The 20134-nt window shown below is 38.0% G+C and overlaps 1 pseudogene; it reads left to right on the top strand.

Annotated features, from left to right (window-relative positions):
• Positions 1-2143: 2143 nt before the first annotated feature.
• LOC127432693 (stearoyl-CoA desaturase 5-like) lies at positions 2144-19434 on the top strand (annotated as a pseudogene).
• Positions 19435-20134: the final 700 nt, after the last annotated feature.

Below are 20134 nucleotides of genomic sequence, written 5' to 3'. Positions count from 1 at the left end.
CCCATAATGACAGGGTGGACAGCAATTTCAGGGACACGTGCAAAATGTTTAATATTATTATGAAAATTGAATACAAATGATCAAAATGACTTGTTTTATCAAATAACTTTTTGAGGACAATAAGAACATTTAAAAAGTATTTACATTTTGTGTCATTTAACCACTTATTACACTCACTGAATTTAGCAGAGCAGTGTGTGGGACATGCCAAAATCAGGAACACCCAATCAAAGAAAATGGTATAAAATGAGGGAAACACATTTCAAGAGACTTATCATTGTATTGGAAATGCGTGTAGGTGTTTGGCCATTTATAATAAAGCCTCAGAAATTAATTATTTTGCAAATATGTTCATGATGACTGAGTGATTCTGATGATGACACCAAAGACACTTTATAGTGATATTGACCCATTTGTTACAATCAATGAAAATGTAAATAATAGCTAAAGAATAATAAATTCTCTGACCAGGTGTCATGAGGTCAGAGCTTCACTATCAGGTGTTCTCAGAATCACGTTTAGCACGCCCGCTGCTGCTGCACACTCACTCATGAACGCGCACTGATCTGCATCCAGTGGCTTAACGGAGAAAATAACCTGCATTTATTCATCAGACACTCGGAGACAGATCATATCATCAGACGCGATGAAGAGCACTGATGTTCGAGGGAAGCAGGTGATCGTGTGGAGAAATGTGTTGCTGATGCTGATGCTGATGACGCTCTACTCCATCCATTCACCTGGATCTGGGGTAAGATATATACATATATATATATATATATAATTTTAAGATTTATTACAATTTCAGAGAAAAATTTCATTAAATTGATCTGAAAAATCTTTAATAAAATAAAATAAATATTTAAGTGTTTTTTTATTATTATATGAAATCGAAATGCCTCAATCTAAAAAAGTGTATATATGCACTACCGGTCAAAAGTTTTTAAACACTTGAGAAATGTTTCTCATGATCTTATAAATCTTTTGATCTGAAGGTGTATGCTTAAATGTTTGAAATTAGTTTTGTAGACAAAAATATAACTGTGCCAACATATTAATTTATTTCATTACAAAACTAAAATGTAATAAAAAAATTTTTTTTTAAATTGATGACTTGGACCAAATAATAAATAAAAGCAGCCAATAAGTGCCCAACATAGATGGGAACTCCTACTAGTAAGATATTTTGTCAGCAAAAATAATAAATAACATAAATATTATTATATACTGTTATTACAAGATTTTGGTCAATGCTGTTGATTAATTAATTTTTCACAAATAACAATGGGATATTTTAATGATATTATTATTATTATTATTATTATTATTATTATTATGCAAAAATAAAAACTGTCCACCTTGACAACAGGATTTTACAAAAATGTGCATGTTTAAATGCAAAATGCATCTTGTCCTTTTTAGAGCATGAACCATCATGCAGTAAAGACACATGCATTAATGCAGTTGTGATGTTCTGCATGACAGACTTTTAGTGGCTTTATACTTTTAGACACTAAAATACTTAAAGATGTGGCAGATTTATAATTATACTAATAATTTTTAATAATATCAATTATAATATGATAATATGTTTTTAATTTAATTATGAATTTAAAATAATCAATAGCATAATGATAAATACATATTCATATTTTGATCAATTAAATATAAAATTGTAAAAAATAAAATTCAAAATATAAAAAAATTAAAGAGAGACAGACAGAGACAGACAGATAGACAAACAGACAGACAGAATGACAGACATACAGATAGATAGATAGATGGATACAGCTGGTGGTGCATGTCAGAAACATCAGGTGTGAAAACAATGAATTTTTAAATTAGGAAACTTCCAGAGTCTAGTTGCTATGGAGATGTAGAGCACTAAAACCCTCAGTGTTCTAGACGTGCACAAACATCTTTCCCCTTGTGAAGTGTGTACAAACTTTTGTATGCAAACATGTTTATACAGGTGCATCTCAATAAATTAGAATGTCGTGGAAAAGTTCATTTATTTCAGTAATTCAACTCAAATTGTGAAACTCGTGTATTAAATAAATTCAATGCACACAGACTGAAGTAGTTTAAGTCTTTGGTTCTTTTAATTGTGACGATGTTGGCTCACATTTAACAAAAACCCACCAATTCACTATCTCAAAAAATTAGAATACATCATAAGACCAATAAAAAAAAACATTTTTAGTGAATTGTTGGCCTTCTGGAAAGTATGTTCATTTACTGTATATGTACTCAATACTTGGTAGGGGCTCCTTTTGCTTTAATTACTGCCTCAATTCGGCGTGGCATGGAGGTGATCAGTTTGTGGCACTGCTGAGGTGGTATGGAAGCCCAGGTTTCTTTGACAGTGGCCTTCAGCTCATCTGCATTTTTTGGTCTCTTGTTTCTCATTTTCCTCTTGACAATACCCCATCGATTCTCTATGGGGTTCAGGTCTGGTGAGTTTGCTGGCCAGTCAAGCACACCAACACCATGGTCATTTAACCAACTTTTGGTGCTTTTGGCAGTGTGGGCAGGTGCCAAATCCTGCTGGAAAATGAAATCAGCATCTTTAAAAAGCTGGTCAGCAGAAGGAAGCATGAAGTGCTCCAAAATTTCTTGGTAAACGGGTGCAGTGACTTTGGTTTTCAAAAAACACAATGGACCAACACCAGCAGATGACATTGCACCCCAAATCATCACAGACTGTGGAAACTTAACACTGGACTTCAAGCAACTTGGGCTATGAGCTTCTCCACCCTTCCTCCAGACTCTAGGACCTTGGTTTCCAAATGAAATACAAAACTTGCTCTCATCTGAAAAGAGGACTTTGGAACACTGGGCAACAGTCCAGTTCTTCTTCTCCTTAGCCCAGGTAAGATGCCTCTGACATTGTCTGTGGTTCAGGAGTGGCTTAACAAGAGGAATACGACAACTGTAGCCAAATTCCTTGACATGTCTGTGTGTGGTGGCTCTTGATGCCTTGACCCCAGCCTCAGTCCATTCCTTGTGAAGTTCACCCAAATTCTTGAATCGATTTTGCTTGACAATCATAAGGCTGCGGTTCTCTTGGTTGGTTGTGCATCTTTTTCTTCCACACTTTTTCCTTCCACTCAACTTCCTGTTAACATGCTTGGATACAGCACTCTGTGAACAGCCAGCTTCTTTGGCAATGAATGTTTGTGGCTTACCCTCCTTGTGAAGGGTGTCAATGATTGTCTTCTGGACAACTGTCAGATCAGCAGTCTTCCCCATGATTGTGTAGCCTAGTGAACCAAACTGAGAGACCATTTTGAAGGCTCAGGAAAACTTTGCAGGTGTTTTGAGTTGATTATCTGATTGGCATGTCACCATATTCTAATTTTTTGAGATAGTGAATTGGTGGGTTTTTGTTAAATGTGAGCCAAAATCATCACAATTAAAAGAACCAAAGACTTAAACTACTTCAGTCTGTGTGCATTGAATTTATTTAATACACGAGTTTCACAATTTGAGTTGAATTACTGAAATAAATGAACTTTTCCACAACATTCTAATTTATTGAGATGCACCTGTACATGCATCACTATGCCTGCACTGGGTCACCAGTACATGTGTGCAGTATGAGTCAATCTTGTATTATCACTATACAGTTGGGTTTAGTGAGTCAGTTTGATGCCCCAGGCACTTAGTTTTATTAATGCACTCTAGGCTGCCTATTTAAAGCTACTGTAAACCAGCTGTACCCAGCATGCTCCTTCTCATAACAGGATTGTGCAGCAAGTGCATGCTGACTACACTGTTGTGTACTGTGTTTTTGCAGCATACGTGTGTTTCGTAGTCACATCACTGGGCATTACTGCAGGAGCCTATCGGTTATGGAGCCACAGGTCTTATAAAGCCAAACTGCCTCTCAGAATCTTTCTGGCTGCTGCAAACTCAATGGCCTTTCAGGTGAGGACAAGACAAAAACACATGTGGAGCTCCAGTTCACCTAAAAATAAAAATTCTGTCATTGTTTACTTGCTCTCATGTCATTCCAACCCCAACAACTGCATTTAAATATCCTTAATATAATGCTCATTCTGTGACTTTTCCACCTGTTGCCACTCCAGACAAATAATAGTGCAAGACTTTACATAGCTGTCATATCTTGTCCAACAGAATGACATCTTTGAATGGTCATGGGATCATCGAGTGCACCATAAGTACTCAGAGACAGACGCAGACCCGCACAACGCAAAGCGAGGATTCTTCTTTGCGCATATCGGCTGGCTATTTGTGCAGAAGCACAGGGATGTTGTTGAGAGAGGCTGCAGGCTGGACTTCAGTGACCTGTTGGCTGATGCTGATGTTGTATTTCAGAGAAAGTAAGTCCACCATGAGTATGTAATGTCACCAACCATTTTGAATGTTACTGACCCACTTTTAAACTCAAAATTATGTATAATTGTTTAGAATGGCAAAATATTATTTATTATTAAATAAGTAATGTCCATTGAGCAGGGGAAAAATATTGCAAAATATATCAAGAGAGGGTGGTCAGGACCCCAACCCTGAGTACACTCAGTGTATATTATCCAGCTTATTACATGGCTACTTACCAAATAAATAAGTAAATGACATTAAATATTGATTTGAGTTGAAATTGCGTTATTGTGCACATAGAAACAGGCCGCACAGTCTCTAGAAACACCGAATTCAATTGACTTTTGAACTCAGAACTCAGAAACTGTTATGTTAATATTGAGAAAATAAGTGTCTAACTGATCATTGTCCTGTTCATTACCATATTACTTGCCAAATAAATGGACATGAAATATTGATTTGAGTTGAAATGATATTATTAGCTTACTTGTAGAGATTGCAGAGGGATAAGAAGATGACTCAATACCCAGATGACCAGTGAAATATCACTTTTTCCCTAGATTGTGGGCATTTACATGTATGTTCTTACACCGATTATGCTTAACCCTCTTATGGTATTGAAAAATGGCACCTCCCTTTGGTATTCGTGGTAATTTTTGATCAAAAGGGTCAGATGCCATTTCTTCTTCCCTGAAGTAAGAACAATAAAATTATGCATTTCTTTTGGGGTTTAATGCTATTTTGATCTTATTTATATGTGAATTTCAGAAATGTACCATTCATTTTCATATAAAAATAAGCACATTTTGGAAAAATTTAATTAAATTCAGAACCTACACTTCTATAAGTTGAAACATGAAGAAAATATGAGAGTGTGACATACATTTGAGGCAGATTGCTGCCAGCTGGTGAACAAAATATAAATAACAAAAACCATATCATGCTAGTAACTGCCAGTAGATGGCTGTTGCCACTTACTGTGTAGTCTGATGGCTTGTTGTATTCTAATTTTATATTTTATCACAAGATATGCATTTGGATATATTTTTATACATTATCAAACTATTATCTGTCAAAGTTTAGAATTTTAAAATTGATTTGAAGTGTCAGTTTTTGCAGTTAACGTCATTATGCTTGCAATTAAACCTGACCATGGTGTTACAAAGAGAAGACACCGAATAAGCATTTATCTACCAATAATTGATTTCAAACAAAAATATTTAATAACTCAAAGAAAATGCATAATAATGTCAAGAGAATGAACATCAATAAACAGAAATGATCTGGAAAATTAAATTAGAGTATAAAACAGAAGAATCAGAGTAAACATTTTGCAATTTCAAACTTTCTATAGTAAAAATGTATTTTGTAAATGTGTGTGTGTGTGTGTGTGTGTGTGTGTGTGTGTGTGTGTGTGTGTGTGGGTGGGTGGGTGAGTGAGTGAGTGTGTCAGATTGCTGTCATCAGCTGGAAAACTGTTGAGCTTTTGATGCCCTGGTTCTCTCTCTCTCTCTCTCTCTCTCTCTGTGTGTGTGTGTGTGTGTGTGTGTGTATGTGTGTGTGGGTGTTTGTGTTCTGCACTGTGAGTGTGTTATCGTCCCATCTCTTTATTTTTGTGTGTGTGTGTTTAGCATTGTGAGTTATTTTTTAAATTTTTTAAAAAAAATTTTTTTTTAAATTTATTATGTACAAAAAGCTCTGTGTTATAGTCTCAGCAGTTCATCTGTGTGTGTGTGTTTGTGTGTGTAAGTGTGTTTGAGTGGGTGTGTATGTTTTGGACTGAGGAGGTTTTGTCTTTTTTTTTTTTTTTCTCTCTCTCTCTCCTGCATTGTGGCTGATTTACTGATTGTATTTAACAGATAAAAAACAAAAAAATTGCTCTGTTTTTTGTTTTTTCCCCTTCATTTTCAATGGTCGGTCAATTTTGACCGCGAATAATTTTTTTTTTTTTTTTTTATAAAACCACTTAGACTTATCTAATCAAGCCCAATTTATTACTATTATTTTTTGTATGTTAAGATGGCAAATGGAGGAAAAGTCACCAAGTCTTGTACTTCTCAGAGAATGGAAACCCTTTTTATGAAATTAGGAAAAAAATATTCAGTAAAAAATGACTGAATACTATAGGAGGGTTAATAAGCCTACAACGTATGTAGTCATGTAAATGCATTAAACTGGTGCCACACTATCAGACTCCAAACAATTCGATCTCGCTCTCTTCAGTCGTAAGTATGACACACTTGATGATAAAAAATGGTGGAGGGCTGACAAACATCTCTCTCTCTCACATAGAGTTTGCCAAAATAACAACAGGAGTGCCGTGTGAGCATAAAAAATTGTAAAAGAGTAAATTTTAGGGCGTTTTCAGACCTATAGCTTGCTTGATTTGTTCCGAAATGGGATAAAATAGTTACAATGTTGCATTTTCTTAATTTAGATGATTTAGCTCATAAATCGATGTACCAGTTAAAATTATATACTTGTAAACATGTGTCAAAGGGTACAAATATCTGAATAATGTTTGTCACGGTTATGCAAAACACCACCGCATGGTACAGAATGCACATTCCAGTCAGAGGTTGTTCAACAGATAAACATTATCCAACACATGGATGAGTATGAGTTGTAAAATTTCCATTGTGGTTATTTTTATCCATCATTTCTTGCTTTTGCTTTATTTCTGCATTGAAAAGTACCTGTTCTCTTGGTCACGGAGCTCTTTCTCTCCCTCTCACGCGCACACACACACATATGTTATACACACTAAATGAGTGAAGCCATGTTTATTTCTGTCATAAATTTGCTGTCGCCATCTAACCTGTGTCTGTTTATTGTCGCCAAAAGACTATATCCGCATTTTGATGATGAATTTACATGACGAGCTGACCTAGAGATTTCTTCTCTGCAGATCCATCGGGTATGTTACTGGTTTTTTCAGGGATATATCCATAAGCGAACTGTTCCAAAGCTAACTTGAAATCGGACTGATTGTTTTGGTGCGAATCCGAGTGCAATTGCCATGTTCATAAATCTCTAAACAACCCAGGTGTGCGATTAATGGAGTAACATAACTTGTGAATGTGTATTAGTTGTGGGGAATTTGATTCATTTCAGTGACTCGATTCTTTTGATTCTGTTCACCAAAAAGATTTGTACAGATTTGTTCATTGACTCTTTCATTGACCATTTCTTCAAGTTAAGCCTTTGCGCCTGTAGATGGTGCCAAATTACCTTCTTTTAAGTAATTGTATTGAACCGAAAGCAGAAATTCTCTGCTAAGAAGTGTCTGGTCAAACCAATGATATGCTCCTTCACAGCCCGCTCTCCAATGCTATTGGCTCATGCTATAGTTAGTCTTTAAAAGCAATGCAAATGGAATTTGCATCTCTGCAAATATACGAAGACACTTAAAAATAGAGTTCAAACACAATAACCATTTTCACCACAAATAGTAGATCTTATTTTCCCTATTTTTTGTCAAATGCTGGGCTCAATTTTTGCCAAGTTCAAGAAAAGCCTGAATATCTTACACTGTGCATGAAAGCACAACATTTCCATCTGTAGTTCATGTCATATTGACTGTATGGTCTTCAGTCATTTTTACACATTCATAAATTGGGGATTGTTTTGTATATGCAGTCCCTGTAACCTTTTCCTAAGTGCATTTCACCCCTTTCTCTGAACACGATTGACTCACATGCCAAACTGAATGAACGACATGCCTCCTCTCATACAGTCGTTCAGCAGATCCTCATTCACGAATGAGATGACTGAGTTGTTCATTTCGTTCATGAATGAGTTTACCAGTACATTCAGTTTGTTCATGAATGACACCTCTCATCTCGTTCAGACTCAAATGACCACTCGACTGGTTCAGTGAAGGGACGTATTCGTTCAGCGAGTCAAACCAGTGATATGCTGCCTTACAGCCTGCACTCGAATGCTATTGGCTCATGCTATAGTCAGTTTTAACAGACATGAAAAGCCACCAAAGTAGATTAGTGCTTCAAAATAGAGCTCAAAATAGAGCAAAAAGAGAGAAACATCAGTGAACGAGAAATATGAGTCAGTGTATGGAGGTGAACGAGAACAATTCATTCACTTAAAAGATTTGTTCAAAAAGACCCATTCGTTCATGAACCAAACATCACTATTGTGTATTTATCCCCTCGGGGCTTGCCGTAGAATGTGTACATCCATATGCAGCTTTCAGTGAGTAAAGAAATAACGTTCAGTAAAAACAGACTGTTGTGGCTCCGCTTTCTGATGTCATTCCAGTGTAGGAAAAATGGCAGGAAAAACGTTTGGTAACAGAATCACTGTGGATTACAATCAGCGTTTGTGATGATATGCAGCTGAGTGCAATGAAAACATTCAGATCAATTCTTCAGTAAAAGAAGAAGCTTGTTGGTCACTTGATGAGAACACAAGACAGAATGATTTTTTCTAACAGTTTTGATGTGTTTCTTTGTTTCTGGAACCAGCTCAGCAGGGAGTCCCAACAGTCAAGTGATTAACAATCCCCTGCTGAGAGACGCTAAAGGCGCTTACACACTAGGAAAGCTCAAACGGAGTGTCTGGCGCATGGGAGTGCAAAAGGTCAGTTTGGAAGGCTTGTACCACAGAGGGAAGAGGCGGTCACAGACAGAGATGGCTAATTAAAATATACATTAATGAAAATGTACCAGTAAAAATTGAAACTCTTCTCCAGGCACTCTTTCCACAATTACTATCTTTTTAGTCTGACAGAGAAAGATAATAGAGGACAGGGAATGAATACACCGCATGTTTGAGTTTGTCTGCCATGTTTTTTTCAATTTTACAGCACGTTTAGTCCCGCCTCTCCAGATTTCCACTGGTCAACGGATGCTTACACCAGAGTTTGTTGCAGGAAAAGTTTAAATGTTTTCAAGTTTTGATGGAGCTTCACTATTGGAAACCTTTGCGTTTTCCCTCTCCATCCTTCCAACGCACCATACTCTTTGAAAGCAACGCGTTCATAGCGTTCTCTGACGCAGCGTTAACTCTAGTGTGTAGGCACCCTAATGCGTGCTTCGTCTGACTCCGCCTTATATTAGTGAAGCTCACACCTGAAAATCATTGGTTTTAAACGGCTTTCCTTTATTGGTGGAAGGTCATTAACTGATCGACACTTTATCCCATTTATGGCCTTTACCCCGATTTCATGATGCATGTAAACACCTAAACCACCATTCATGTTCATGTAAATGCAGATTTCGTGCTATGTCTGATTTTTTAAATAAGCTGATTTTTGGGAGTAAACAGTGTATATGTGTGCATGTAAATAGGCTCTGATTTAACATTTTATTCCTTTGACCTATTATTTGACAACTGGATGGCACAACTGATCAATCAGAAAGTATTCCAGAGAGCTGTTTGAAATGTTTTCCATTTTCTTCAGGTCTGAAATATGTTTTAGCTTCAGATAGGGTTGATTTACTGTGAGTTAATAATTGCTTCATAAGAGTTCTATAATAAACAGGTTCAGTCATTTGTAATAAAAACTGTAAAATTGCATTCCTTTCACACATTAAAGCATCTTACATTTGATTCAGGTACTATAAGACATCCGTTGTGGTGATGTGTTTCCTGTTGCCCACACTGGTACCATGGTACTTCTGGGGAGAGAGCTTGTGGAACTCATATTTCCTGGACTCTGTCCTGTGCTACACCATTTTCCTCAACGTGACGTAGTTAGTCAGCAGTGCTGCTCACATGTATGGAAACCACCCCTACGACAAGCACATCAGCCCTCAGGAAAATCGCTTTGTCACTTTTGGAGCCATGGGTATGTCATTCAATTTTGTTTGGCCTTTTTGAACATTTTGTGATCAAATCACTGAAACCACATTTGATTTGTAGCATTAGAGCTAATATATCCTGATGCATTCTGGACAACATCAAAGGGCCACATACTTACCTTACACATAATAATTTGCTGAATCAAGTTGTTAATGTACAAACTTTTTTATTTCGAGGTGCACTTGAGAGAGATGCATGTAAATCTCAGGCATTAAAGTCAAAATTAATGTAAAAATTGCCCTATATTCCTTCTTAATGCATGTTCTTGGTTATATCAATAACAATATCGTATTGTTCCCAATTCATCAAAATTATGATTCCAACTTTAAAGAAAATACAAATAAAAAATTTGCCTTCAGAATCTTTTATCAAAATGCAGTACAATACTCCACCTCTGAAACAACCTTTATTTAGGTTGACATTACAAACCACCTTGCTCCATCTGGCATGTAAACCCACTTTACACAATCCAGTTAATTCCCAGTGCATAGTAAGACCTAGTCTACATTTCTTCTAGTTGAATACGTGGTTTCACTCAGAAATATGTCATATAATAGAAGTAAAATGGATTGCAAACACTGTTCCTCTATGATTCAGTACACTTGATATTGCGTCACTTAAGCTGACGCTGCTGGGGAGTGTCCTTCTACATGACCTAGTTGAAACCTTTCTACAATAACTACTTTTTCCAGCGAACATTAACTTCACCTCGCCACTTGACGCTTCGCTGGTGAACTGGCCACTTCAGCATCCTGATTCTCCGCAGTGCTTCGGCAGGAGTTTTGTATCCTTATAAGCTATTGCTGATATTGTGTATATATAGAACCTGAAAAATCGCATTTCTTGCAGTCCAGACAACGTCAAGTGACCGCATTCTGCAGATCTGCCCCGTTCTTCCCAGAAGTTCATAACGAACTGACAAAATCCTGGTGCGCGCCCTATTCAGCTCGTTTGCACAGCGATTCCACACTCCTCACTAAAGTGGACCATGAGGAAGACAAAGGATATGCCCAACTACCCCCTGTGGACAGGGTTGGGAGGATTACTTTTGAAATGTATTCCACTACAGATTACAGAATACATGCTGAAAATGTAATTTGTAACTTATTCCATTAGATTACTCAAGGTCAGTAACATATTGGATTACTTCTTCAGCACTGGTAAATTTTTTTCACTTGTTTTGACTATAAAAACTCTGCCAGTACAGTAAGACAAAATACACATGTTAAAAATACATTCTCTGAAAAAGCTAAATATCTTATGCAGTGTTGATTCTAAAACAAGATCAATCAAATTGATCTTGTTTTAAGGATTTTTAGATATTTTTACAGGAAAACAATACAAAGATTATTATCAAGAATACAATATTTGCCCTTATATCAAAGGTCTTACTAGAAAAAAGACATTATGATCCAACGTGAATTTTCTTGATAAAAAAATATGATCGTGCCTGGTAACATGTGCATGTAAAATGGCTAGAAATAGCATTTTAGCTTAGCGTAAAGCTGACAATTTACACAAGGTTTATTTCTATTTCTTCTGCTCCAAACTTACTTCAAACTTACTTCTCTGTCTGCTCGTATGAATATACCACATTATAAGAAAGTGTTTCACTGCTGTTCAAATGCACTTTGGATCGCATCATTTATATGTATACATTTTTCCATCTGAAAGGACTAAATATTAAATGAAACAAATGACAATAAAATGCAAAGTAATCTCTTCAGTAATCAAAATACATTTTGAATGTAACTGTATTCTAAATATCAATGATTTAAATTGTAACTGTAGTGGAATACAGTTACTTATATTTTGTATTTTAAATACATATTCCATTTACTTGTATTTCGTTTCTCCCCAACCTTGCCTGTGGAAGAGGCAGTAGCGGCACATCTCTTCCCTGCGAGTAGCGACTGATGTCCACACTGGCTGGAAAAGCATACTCAGCGGCGGGCCAAGCTGGTTCAGCACTCCACGCAATGGCGGTGTTCCAAGTTTTCCAAGATAAGCTCCTCAAGCAAATGGACGAGCAAGGCTACGATCCAGAGACATTCAAAGAGCACCGCACCACTACGGACTTAGCGCTGCGAGCCACAAATATCACTGCACAGGCCATTGGCAAGTCAATGGGCAACCTGGTGATTTTTGATTGTCACATCTAGCTGACCCTCACGGAAATGCGTGGAGCAGAAAAAGCCACTCTATTTGATGCTCTGGTGTCTCCAGCCATCCTTTTCGGTGGCTCTGTGGATAGATTTGCTAAACACTATGTCACGACTCAGCATCACTCACAGGCTATGAGACATTTTATCCCAAAACGGAGCAGTACTTCATCACAACCGACACACTCACGCTCTGTCTTGGGCCAGTGCCCGGCTAAAAACCTCACGCCTGCTGCCTCAGTGCCAGCAAATGTCTCCGCCAAGCCGCTGGTAAAGCGACACAAGCCAAATGAAGGCAGCCGCCTCAGTGCAAGCCCTGCACAGAGGGGAACCCCCCTGCGCAGTAAAAGCGCTCCTGACGGCACAGCCCTATGAAGCGGAATGCAGAGCTCGCTGTTTCCGAAGAAGGCTCGATTGGAGACACACAATGCCGTTCCCCTATTCCCCACTGCTGTTTGATGGGAAAGGAATATTGTTGTTCAAAATGTTGTTCAATATGTTGTTTCTGTGTCTCACATTCAATCACATGCAATAAAGAATGCAAAAAAGTCTACAGCGCTAGTTGCACATGCATGAGGTGCTCACACTTTTTCAATAAAGAGCTCTTTCCCACTTCAAAGCCCACACATTATGCACAACTGCTACCCAATGGTGAGCGGCGCATTATATCATACAATGAATAAACCAAATTGCCCTCTGTCCCATTACGCGGACGCGTGGCGAGCCCTTATGGGCATTTCCGAATGGGTACTAAAAACAATCAACAGGGGAGGGGCAGGGGGCAACAAATAATCCTCTCAGCAGTCCGAACTGTCCTTTGTAGTCTTCTGATGTCTGATTTCATAGCTGAACTGAACCAGACAGTTATTGAAGTGCAGAGGACAGACTCAATGACTGCTGAGTAAAACTGTATCAGCAGCACCTGTGGCAGGCTGAATTTCCTCAGCTGGAGAAGGAAGTACAAACTCTACTGGGCCTTTTTCCACAATGGAATCAATGTGGGTCTCCCACTTAAGGTCCTGTGAGATGGTAGTGCCCAGGAACCTGAATGACTCCACTGCTGCCACAGTGCTGTTTAGAATGGTGAGGGGGATCGGTGTTGGGGTGTTCCTCCTAAAGTCCACAATCATCTCCACCGTTTTGTGCGTGTTTAGCTCAACGTTGTTTTGACTGCACCAGACAGCCAGCTGTTCAACCTCCTTTCTGTATACAGACTCATCATCATCTCGGATGAGGCTGATGACAGTGGTGTCGTCTGCAAACTTCAGGAGCTTGACAGAGGGATCCTTGGCGGTGCAGTCATTGGTGTAGAGGGAGAAGAGTAGTGGGAGAGCACACATCCCTGAGGGGCACCAGTGCTGATTGTACAGGTGCTAGAAGTGAGTTTCCCCTGTCTCACAAGCTGCTGCCTGTCCGTCAGAAAGCTGGTAATCCACTGACAGATAGACATGGGAACAGAGAGTTGGTGTCATTTATTCTGGAGTATAGCTGGGATGATGGTGTTGAAAGCCGAACTGAAGTCCACAAAAAGGATCCTTGCATATGTCCCAGGTCTGTCCAGATGTTGCAGGATATGATGCAATCCCATGTTGACTGCATCATCCACAGACCTCTTTGCTCAATAAGCAAATTGAAGGGGATCTAGATAGGGTCCAGTGATGTTCTTCAAGTGGGCCAACACCAGTCTCTCAAATGATTTCATGACCACAAACGTCAGGGTGACAGGTCTGTAGTCATTAAGTCCAGTGATTTTTGGTTTCTTTGGGACAGGAATAATGATTGAGTATTTGAAGCAGCATGGGACTTCACACTGCTCCAGTGATCTATTGAAGATCTGTGTGAAGATGGGGGCCAGCTGGTTAGCACAGGATCAAAGACACGCTGGTGAGATGCCATCTGGGCCTGAAGCTTTCCTCATCTTTTGTTTCCGAAAGACGCGGCTCACATCATCTTCACAGAATTTAAGTGCAGGTTGAGTAGCAGGAGGGGGGAGGAGGGGGGTTGCAGGAGGTGTTGGTGTTTGTGTGAAGTGAAGGTCAGAGTGGGTGTGGGGTGTGAGATTGGGCCTTTCAAATATGCAGTAGAACACATTCAGGTCGTCAGCCAGTTGTTGGTTCCCTACAATGTTGGGGTAGGAGTCCTGTAATTTGTGAGTTGTTTCATGCCACTCCACACTGATGCAGGGTCGTTAGCTGAAAACTTGTTTTTCAGCTTCTCAGAGTATCTTCTTTTAGCCACTCTGATTTCCTTGTTCAGTGTGTTCCTGACCTGATTGTACAAGACTTTATCCCCACCCCTGTAAGCATCCTCTTTGGCCTGATGAAGCTGCCTGAGCTCTGCTGTAAACCACGGTTTGTCATTGTTGAACTTTAAATAAGTCCTAGTAGGAATGCACATATCCTCACAGAAACGGATATATGACGTAACAGTATCTGTGAGCTCATCCAGGTCTGTGGCTGCAGCCTCAAAAACACCCCAATCCATACAATCGAAGCAGGCTTGTAGTTCCTGCTCTGCTTCATTGGTCCATCTCTTTACAGTCCTTACTACTGGCTTGGTTGATTTTAATTTCTACCTGTAGGTTGGAAGAAGATGAACCAGACAGTGATCAGAGAGTCCCAAAGCTGCTCTAGGGACAGAGCGATATGCATCCTTTATTGTTGTGTAGCAATGATCCAGTATGTTCCTGTCTCTGGTGGGGCATGTAATGTGCTGTTTGTATTTGGGCAGTTCACGTGTGAGATTTACTTTGTTAAAATCCCCAAGAATAATAATAACTGACTCCGGGAATTGTTGTTCCGTGTCTGTGATTTGATTAGCCAACTGTTGCAGCGCCGCATTCAAACACGCGTTTGGCATGATATACACACTCACCAGAATAAACGAGGTAAACTCCTGTGGAGAGTAAAATGGCTTACAGTTAATAAAGAACGCTTCCAAATTAGGACAGCACATCCTCTTTAACGTTGTTACATCTGTACACCAATTTTCATTGATGTAAAAGCATGTTCCACCGCCTCTCATTTTCCCCGTTAACTCCGCGATGCGATCCGCTCTGAACAGCTTGAAGCCCAGCAAATGTAATGCGCTGTCCGGAATGGCTTCACTCAGCCAGGTTTCTGTGAAGCACAGGGCAGCAGAGGTTGAAAAGTCTTTGTTTGTGCAGGTGAGGAGATGTAGTTCGTCCAATTTGTTAGGAAGAGAGCGGAGATTCGCAAAGTGAATACTCAGCAGCGCTGTTCGAAATCCGCGCCGACAGAGTTTGACAAGCGCACCGGCTCGTCTCCCTCGCCTGTGTCTCTTGAACAGCAGAGCTGCGCCTCCAACTAAAATGTCCAGCAAAACGTCTGAATATTCGAAAACCGGGAAAAGATTGTCTGGTATATACTGTTGAATGTTCAGCAGTTCGTCTCTGGTCAAACTGACTGGAAAAAGATTACTAAACACAGGACAAACAAACAAAAACAACAAAAGAACTGAGGAGCTCCACACCGAGGCAGCCATCCGCGGCGCCATCATATTGAGGTTCTTGTCACTTATAGATTTAAATAAAACAGCATTGAATAGAAGATATTCACTTGCTTTAGCATCTGCCACCCTGTTTGTTTTGTTTGACTTTTTTAGCACATAGCTTTTGTTTGGTTTTACCATTTTCCCCATGTACAGTTCTCCTTACCTGTTGCCCTCGTTTGCCCTTTCGTTCCGGTTAATTATTTCTACTTGTCTTCCTCAAAAATAAAAGTCAAGTCATTTTTATTTGTATAACTTTGTATAATAAAAATAGTTTGTATTATGCTGTCCTCATTGAGCAGTTTAATTGAAAATCATGCTATAAAAATTATTTGTCTTTAGGCCCAAAACTCCAAAGATGCCTCTAATGTCTCACAATACTGAAAAAGATATTGTTATTTTATGTAAAAGTGCATGTGACTGGTTATATTTAAGCTTTTATATCTATCTGATTTGATTTGATACATATATCAGATGTGTATGATTTTCTTTCTTCTGCTGAACACAAACAAAGATTTTTAGTAGAATATTTCAGCTCTGTAGGTCCTTAAAATGCAAGTGAATAGTAACCAAAATTTCCAAAAAGGTAAAAAAAAAAAAAAAAAAGGCAGCATAAGAGTAATCAATAAGACTCCAGTAGTTAAATCCATTTCTTCTGAAGTGATTTGATAAGTGTGGGTGAGAAACAGAAAAATATTTAAGTCCTTTTTACTGTAACTCTCCACTTTCACATTCTTCTTGTGTTTTTGGTGATTTGCATTCTTCGTGCATATTGCCACCTACTGGTCAGGACTGGTCAAAGGTGAAGATTTATAGTAAAAAAGGACTTGAATATTTATCTGTTTCTCACCCACACCTATCATATTGCTTCTGAATATATGGATTAAACCACTGGAGTGTTATGGACAGTGTTGGGGAGTAACGAAATACATGTAACAGGAATACATATTTAAAATACAAAATTCCACTACAGTTACAATTTAAATCATTGGTAATTAGAATACAGTTACATTCAAAAAGTATTTTGATTACTGAAGAGATTACTTTGCATTTTATTGTAATTTATTTCATTTAATATTTAGTCCTTTCAGATGGAAAACATTTATACATATAAATGATGCGATCCAAAGTGCATTTGAACAGCAGTGAAACACTTTCTTATGATGTGTTACATTCATACGAGCAGACAGAGAAGTAAGCCTGAAGCAAGTTTGGAGCACAAGAAATAGAAATAAACCTTGTGTAAATTGTCAGCTTTACGCTAAGCTAGAATGCTATTTCTAGCCATTTTACATGCACATGTTACCAGACACTGTAACGTTTTTCCCAGAGATAAATGGTTTAGTCTGACAAATCACGGAGCCAAATAGCAAAAGTCTGTATTCCACACATTTAATGGCAGATACACAGGCTGCATGCTCTTCTCATACATGAGAAAATTAACAAAACATTAGCGTCACAAAACATAAAATTATAATACGCATATGCACATGAGATGGTCAGCATCTTAAAGGTATCCTGCATACTAATAGAATGCATGTAAATACATTGTCTTAATTGTTACAGATCATTCATATTTTTTTATCAAGAAAATTCATGTTGGATCATAATTTCTTTTTTTCTAGTAAGACATCATCATATTCTTGATAAAATCATATTCTTGATAATATTTATTTTTTTTTTTTTTATTGTTTTCCTGTAAAAATATCAAAAAATACTTAAAACAAGATAAATTTGATTTATCTTGTTTTAGAAACAACACTGCATAAGATATTTAGGTTTTTCAGAGAATGTAGTTTTAACATGTATTTTGTCTTACTGTACTGGCAGAGTTTTTATAGTCAAAACAAGTGAAAAAATCTACCAGTGCTGAAGAAGTAATCCAAAGTATTTAGAATACATTACTGACCTTGAGTAATCTAATGGAATACATTACAAATGACATTTTACAGCATGTATTCTGTAATCTGTAGTGGAATACATTTCAAAAGTAACCCTCCCAACCCTGGTTATGGATTACTTTTATGCTGCCTTTATGTGTTGTATGGACTTTCAAAGTTTTGGCCACCATTCACTTGCATTGTATGGACCTACAGAGCTGAGATATTCTTCTAAAAATCTTAATTTGTGTTCTGCAGACGTAAAAAGTCATATATATCTGGGATGGCACGAGGGAGAGTAAATGATGAGAGAATTTTCATGTTTGGGTGAGCTATCCCTTTAAAACCAAAGCTAGTATTTTATGTTTATAATTTTAGACTTTAGGAGACTATGGGCTCTGTTTTTGTACCTGCTTTAGGTGCAGCGCTATGCAGTACGTCTTAACCAATATTCTTGAGTGCCCTAAATCCAGTTGCAGTTTTTATGTGACCAAGATGACCATTGGATTTTACTGATGCCTGACATCCTTAGGAATTTATTGAGGAATTTAACAGTTCTTTCCAAAACACCACTATGTTGAACATTATCCTCAGATGATTTTTTTTTTTTTTTTTTTTTTTTTTTTTTGGGGCCTTAAGTGGAGCAGTGGACCATGAGATTTGAGACATAGCTTTTTTTTAAAAAATTTTTATTGCTTGTGAAAGGAATTGTTTCAGGAACATTGCACTCACGCTGCATGGAAGCCAAAACATCAGCAAACGATTGCTTTTCTATCCATTCCTTATGCTTTAAGAAGTCCACATTAGAAGTTACTAATGTCTCCACACTTACTGTGGATGTCTTGAACAAGGAAGTAGTGACAGGTCTTAAGCAGAAATACCCAGGGATTAATGAGGTTCATCTTGCTAAAAATGTAACTAGCAATGGGATCAAAAATAGAACTGGTATGCTAGTTTCATTCGGGTCAACTGGTGGCCTTCCAGAGTTCACTGAAATTCTGTAAATATGCATTGTTGAAAACAGTTTGAATTTTGTTGTGAAGGAACTGTGTGAATGGTATAGAAAACATTTTAGAGCCTTTGAGTTGACCTGGTAAAGAGATTGCCCTGAAAAGCTGACTGATAAATATCCAAGTTATTACTATGTGGTTGGAGCCAGATGAATTGTAACCCTGAAAAGGCACATCCTTAAACAGTATAAGGTTTAAATATTGTATTAGGCATTTACAGTGTTTAAAATAATTTTCACACATTTCTCAATACTGGGAATTTTCTCTTCACACAGTTTTCTTATCCAACATGCAGCTTGACACAATCTCTCTTCTAAACTACTACAACCACCAAAACACTTATCACACATCAGAATGATCTCCTACAGTGCATAACACAGCAAGCATTCACAGCCATTATAACAATGACCCTACAAACACTTAAAACCTGTAACATTACAAGACTATTACAAGTATATTTATTTTTAAATCTTTTTTTATTTTATTTTTATTTTTTTACAAAAACTGCAAATGAAGCTGCAGTATGGATAGCTTAGCTGAATTTAGTTGTATTAATGAATATCTTTCTATTATCTAGAATAAATCAACTGAAAATGTCCAGTCCAGTCATTCTGAGAATTGTTTTTGGCAGGGATGATAATGCAAGAAAAGTTACCCTCAAGACAGGAATTCTCAAGTCTGTGGATGACCTCGGTCTTGAGATAATGACTGTTTTTGGACTGAAACAACAGTTCAGGTGTTACACCGGCAGCGCCTGCTATCTCTCCTGAACGCCGCCAGAGGTCGCCATCTCCAGAGTATGAACCCTTCACGAACTACATTTCCCATAACCCTCCGCTCAGACTGATTACTCACCCACCTGTTTCACATTATCTCTGTCTATTTAAGTTCCCTGTTTACACCATTCATTGTGAAGTCTTATTCTGCCTAGTCTGCAATTCTGAGCGTTATTTACCATTACTGGTTTCCCTGTGTTTTGACTCCTGCCTGTTCATCATATTTCCCAGCCTGCTTGTGTGTTTTTGGACCTATTGCCTGTTTACTGGATTACCCCGCTGTCTCTCGGATTTACTTGGTTTGCCTTTCTTGGACTGTCTTCCTGTGTACCGAACCCTTGCCTGCTTTTTGTTTACCCTTTTATTTGCTACTTTGTTGTACTGTTTATACTTTTATTAAACTGCATATGGATCTTAACATTACTGCCCCGGCGTCTTCACTACATCAGGCTCCAGAAAAATGAAGTGGACTTTGGAAATGAATACTGTTGTCACAGTAACAACATTTTAGTTGTCAGTACCAATACCAGTACAATTTCACAGTTCTCGATACCAATTTTGATACCAAAGCAAAACACAAAAACAAGCTTTTGAACAACACACTCTTTTATTAATAAAGTGAAATATCA

This window comes from Myxocyprinus asiaticus, chromosome 42 (assembly GCF_019703515.2).
Source record: "Myxocyprinus asiaticus isolate MX2 ecotype Aquarium Trade chromosome 42, UBuf_Myxa_2, whole genome shotgun sequence".
NCBI lineage: Eukaryota > Metazoa > Chordata > Actinopteri > Cypriniformes > Catostomidae > Myxocyprinus > Myxocyprinus asiaticus.
Note: the sequence above shows the minus strand (reverse complement) of the source record. Positions and strands in the feature narration are given on the sequence as shown.